Below are 6,101 nucleotides of genomic sequence, written 5' to 3' on the forward strand. Positions count from 1 at the left end.
AATCCTCTATATTCTTTTTTTTTTTTTTTTTTTTGGTCGGTCCTGGAGCTTGAACTCTGGGCCTGGGCACTGTCCCTCAGCTCTTCAGCTCAAGGCTAGAGCTCTATCACTTGAGCTGCAGTGCCACTTCCAGTTTTCTGGTGGTTTATTTGAGGTAAGAGTTTCACGGACTTGCCAGCCTGGGCTGGCTTTGGACCATGATCCTCAGACCTCAGCCTCCTGAGTAGCTAGGATTACAGGCGTGAGTCCGGGCAACCATCTATATTCTTTAATACAGGGTCTCACTGAGTTGCCTAGGCTGGCTTCCAATTCCTGATCCTTCTACCTTCACCTCTATGATAGCTGGGATTATAGACAAGCACTCTGACCCTCTATGCCTTATCTTTCCATCAGGGTTTATCACCTGCTTCTTCTCATCCATTTAAATATTTGTTAGAAAAATTGATTATCTGCCAAGTATAGGCAATGCATAAGATGTCTACTTCTAAGTAGTATACAACTACCAAGAAAGATTGTAAATAGGCGCCACTGGAAGATGAAGCAGAGCCTTTCCAGATATGATTTTTGGCCTGAGTCTTTTCAGAAAGAGTTAAACAGAATGATCTGCTGGTGGAAAACAAGCTAGGGAGTGATTCCATTGTAGGTGAAATGACCCAAGTAGGAGTTTGTATGTTTAAAATTTAGTGAACCATTACCATTTCTTTAATTTTTTGAGTAAGATACAAAATACCAATGGAATCTAATGCAGATGATCAATTCTTGAGTGTCAGCTATGATTAAGTTGTTTTACACTTTTGGCTTACAAAAGGATTACAAATTGCAGTTCATGAGACTTTCTGAATTTAGTTCAGGGAAAGGTCTTTTTTTTTTTTTAATCAATTTATGGTGGGATGCAAGTCCTCAGAACCCAGGAATATTGAGATCTATTAATTAGGTACAGTCAAAACCCTTTTTTCAAAATATAACTGTGATGTTCCAAAGTTGTTTTATTTTCAAACTATTTGATACTTAATTTTCCTTAAAAAGACAGTTCTTAAAAATAAATCACAGTTCTGGTTATGGTACCTAGGAAGAGGAGGTGGGGGAATACCCATTAGATAGAGAATCATGGAGTGAGAAGCAAAGTGTTTCCCAAGTATTAAAAGAGCACTTTGGGGTCTGGGAAGGTGGCTCAGTGGTAGAGCGCTTGCCTTGCATGCATGAGGCCCTGGGTTCAATTCCTCAGCACCACATAAGCACAAAGAAAAAAGCCAGAAGTGGTGCTGTGGCTCAAGTGGTAGAGCACTAGCCTTTAGCTGAAGAGCTGGGGGACAGCGCCCAGGCCCAGAGTTCAGGCCCCACGACCGGACCCAAAAAAAAAACAAAACAAAGATCACTTTGTTCATTGATTTTGTTTTATATTTATATTGACCGGACCCCCCAACAAAAAACAAAACAAAGATCACTTTGTTCATTGATTTTGTTTTATATTTATATATTTTCATGAAAACAATATGTACAGTAGTCTGCCCAAATCTGCAGTATGTGGCTTGATGGACTTTTCCAATGTGCCTTGATCCCTTCTCCTTCCAGGTCTTTTTCAATTTCAGTTTGTTTCCTTTTTTCCCCTAGTCTACCTTTTCAGTAGAGTCTTACTACAATAATCCTTAATATAATAATCCTTCGGTATTTTAAGCTAGCAGTTCCCTTTAGGAAAATCTGTTTAACTCGTTTGTATATGCTTTGACTTTGAAACATATTGCAAGCTTCTTGTCCCTGCGCTCTTGAGCTCAAGCGAGCACTCTGCCACTTGAGCTATAGTGCCACTTCCAGTTTTCTAGTGGTTTTATCTGAGATAAGAGTCTCACCGACTTTCCCGCCTGGGCTGGCTTTGAACATCGATCCTCAGCCTCCTGAGTAGCTAGGATTACAGGCCACTGGCGCCGGCACTAGTGGTAGTTTAAAAATAAGATTTTGTTAGTATTAAAGTGTTTTGTACAGGGGTTACCATTTCATAAGTAATGAGTACATTTCTGTTTTGGAACTTTGTCACCTCTTCCTATTAGCAGTACTTTTGAAAATAACTTAAAATATTTGCAAAACACGTAGTAAGCGTTTGAGCAAACTCTTAAAGCTGTTTACTAGCAGAAAGAATCATATGAACGAACATAATAGTATAAGGATGGAGGGGACAAGTAGAGAAATTAAGGTTCTTAGAACTATTGGATGATTATTCTGTTATTGTCTGAAACCCTCATTATTATAGATTATGAGTCCAGATTTTCTATTCTGTAATGCTTACACAGATAGATAGTAGGGTCAGCTCTTGTATTTGCAGTCAACTTGTTTTCTAATTAAAATGTTTTGTATTTGTCCTCCTCCTCTCTGAGATTGGGACTCAGACCCTGGTAATCTGATACTTTTGCTCATTGGCTTGGTGCTCTACCACCTGAACCACAACTCCAACCCCATGTTTTTGAAATTTCAAATAGAAATGTTATTTAACTCTTGGAACATACTAGTGCTTGGTGGCTTGAAAGATTGAAAACTGATAAAGGAACAGGTAACCCCATGTGATTCAGCCATACAATTGAAGTATGTTTGTTTTCATTATACATTTCAGAGTGGGAAGTGTTGCTTTAAACTTTTGTTAATCTCAGCTTTTACATTACTCTGTTTATGCTTTCTAGAATGTCATTTAGAATTGTGAAGTAGATTGACATTCTTTTTTTTTTAATAATTTTTTTATTGCAAAGATACTGTACAGAGGGGTCACAATCACATGAGCAAAGTAATAAGTACATTTCTTATCAAGCATTGTTGCTTCCTCCTTTGTTTTCCCCCTACCATCCCTTCCCTCCCACCTATACAACTTACCCCCCTGCCCAAATTGTAAAGTTCGTTTTTCTTTTCTTTTTTTCTTTTTTTTTGGATCCAGTCATGGGGCCTGAACTCTGGGCCTGGGCAATGTCCCTCAGCTCTTCAGCTCAAGCCTAGCGCTCTACCACTTGAGCCACAGTGCCACTTCTGGCTTTTTTCTTTTTGCTTATGTGGTGCTGAGGAATCGAACCCAGGCCTCATGCATGCAAGGCAAGTGCTCTACCACTGAGCCACCTTCCTAGCCTTTAAAGTTTGTTTTTTGACATAGCATCTTGTACATGTCATTGTTGCAATGGGTCAGCCTGTATCCCTGTTTAAACAATTTATTTTTTCCCTTCTGCTTCCCAAATTATACTAACATCAAATACAGTGAAAATGGGTTATACCGTGGGGGAGGGACATAGAAAAAATCAAAAAAAAATGTGGTACCTTATAAATACGTTACAAACAATAGCAAGAAAGAAAAAAAAAAAAACACTTGATTCCTTATCTTGGTGTTCATTTCACTTAATAACATCTTATTTGACCTTTTCTGCTTGTCTCAGATATATACTAGTTATAGCAAATAAGGAAAACCAATGGGACCTATGTTTCTTTGCACCTGGCTTGCTTCGCTTAATTTTTTTTCTTTTTTGGGTCCGGTCGTGGGGCCTCAACTATGGATGGGCCTGGCCGCTGTCCCTCAGCTCTTCAGCTTAAGGCTATCACTCTACCACTTGAGCCACAGCGCCACTTCCAGCTTTTTTCTTATGTGGTACTGAGGAATGAAACCCAGGGCCTCATTCATACAAGGAAAGTGCTATACCCCTGAGCCACCTTCCCAGCCCCTAATATAATTTTTTTCCAAGTCTTTCCATTTCCTAACAAATGGGGCAGTGTCATTCTTTCTGATAGAGGCATAGAATTACATTTTATATATAACACATTTTTTTTGATCCATTCATCTACTGAGGGGCATCTCGGTTGGTTCCATATCTTAGCTGTGGTAAATAATGCTGTAATAAACATAGTTGCGCTGGTAGCTTTTGTATGGTCTTGTTTGTGATCATTTGAGTAAATGCCCCAAAGTGGGATTGCTGGGTCATAGGGGAGCTCTTCATGGAGTCTTTTGAGGAATCTCCATAGTACTTTCCAAAGTGGTTGAACAAGTTTACACTCCCACCAACTATGCAGTAGGGTTCTCCTCTGTCCACATCCCCTCCAGCATCTGTAGTTATTAGAGGTCTTGATTATAGCCATTCTAAATGGGGTGAGGTAGTATTTCAATGTTGTTTTGATTTGCATTTCTTCTATGGCTACAGAGGTTGAGCATTTCTTCAAGTAGATTTTGACATTCTTTATGTGAAATATTTGGATTAAGATGTTTAAGAATTGAGAATTTGGGGATTTGAGGAAGTTAATGGTGGTACATATTCCATGTGTTTTGCTACTGCTAGCATGGCACATAACTTTCTGCAGAGAAATCATAGAAACATGACTGCGTAAAAGAAATGACTGAATTAGCTTTGATTTTGCAACAAAGTGAGTTTGAAAAAGACACCTTTGTTTTACAGAACTTCTTAGGTTTCAGAGTTGGAAATAAGATTTGGAACCTGTAAAATGTCTGATTTATATCTTCAGCTGTCTTGAATATGTTACCAACTTATTCAGATGTGTTGAAGAGTATATGACTGAATGATGGTAATTTTTTTTTAATGTTTCTTTTAGGTAGATGAAGTTCCTGATGGAGCTGTAAAACTACCTACAAACAAACTACCCATTTTCTGTTTTGGAACTCATGAGACCTAAGTCCTGTTAGCTTTTAGATGCAAATTAGAAGTTTCAGGATTGTGCATAAAATGAAAAAGTAGAGATTAATTTAAAGAGGAATAGGAAAGAAACACAAAACTGTAAAATTATTTTTGAACTTTAGAATAAATTTTCAAGCTACCTCTTTGTGTTGAGGAAGCACTATGTATCTTTTACTTTTAGATAGTAAAGGCACTGTAGATTTAATTTTGATTGAAAGTTTAATTTTCTTAATCAGGGAAGGAAGCAAAAGAATGGGGGAAAGTTTGTATGGGAAGTTTTTACAGGACATTCAATATTTCTGTTCAGTAAAATTACATGGACTTTCCCCCCCCCCCCCATTCTGGGATTTGAATTCAGTGTCCTGTACTTGGTAGGCAGGTGCTCTACCATTGAGTCATGCCTCTGGCCCAACTAATTGATTTCTTCTTCTTTTTTTTTTGTTAACCATGGGGCTTGAACTCTGGGCCTAAACTCTGTCCCTGTGCTCTTCAGCTCAAGGCGGGCACTCTACCGCTTAAGCCACAGTGCCACTTCCGGTTTTCTAGTGGTTTATTGGAGATAAGAGTCTCACAGAGTTTCCTGCCTGGGCTGGCTTTGAACCTCAATCCTCAGATCTCAGTGTCCTGAGTAGCTAGGATTACAGGCGTGAGCCACCAGTGCCTGGCCCAACTAAGTGATTTCCATAAGGATTATCTTATATTATGCTTTAGGCCTTAGGCTATATTGTACGAAATACGAGAAGATGAAATCTGGACAGTTCCTTTGAGTGTACTAGAGGCTTATGGGTAGTAGAGCCACTCTGGCTTGTTCTACTGTCCCTAGTGGATATGGGCACAAACTGATTTGGTGAGACAATTTTAATTTTTCAAAAATTAGCTGAAAATTGAGCTGTTACTTTTACATGCATAAGATTTTCTGGGAGCTATCTCATGGGTTTCCAATGATTATATTTGTATATACTTATCATTTAATAGCCTTCTAATTACTATATAATTTGACTGGTTTTGAACTTAAAATAATTTCTGTAGCTTAGGCTTGCTTATTTGGGATGAAGAGAAACAAAGCTTGGTATTCCTCTTCTAATTATAATTATATTCCTAGAAATGGCTACAATGACAACGTCTGATTTAATGTTTCTTAGCAACCAGCTTCCAGTTATTAATGTGTATGTGTGGTACTGAGGTTTGAACTCAGCCTCATGCTTACTAAGCAATTATCCTTCAGACCTTTTAAATTCTGGTTGTTTTTGGAAAGGGAGTTGTATTTTTGCCTCAGACTAGTCTTGGACTACAGTCCTACCTGCCCCTCCAGTAACTAGGATTATAATCCTGTACCATTATCCTAGCTCTCACATAATTTTTTCAACAGTTATGTTTTGCTGTGATAATATACACAAAATGTATACCACTAAGTTGATTTTAATACGAATTTCATTAGATTTTAGCAGTTTC

Source organism: Dipodomys merriami, unplaced genomic scaffold (genome assembly GCF_024711535.1).
Source record: "Dipodomys merriami isolate MVZ:Mamm:240054 unplaced genomic scaffold, mDipMer1.0.p SCAF_2324, whole genome shotgun sequence".
In the NCBI taxonomy this organism is placed as follows: Eukaryota; Metazoa; Chordata; class Mammalia; order Rodentia; family Heteromyidae; genus Dipodomys; species Dipodomys merriami.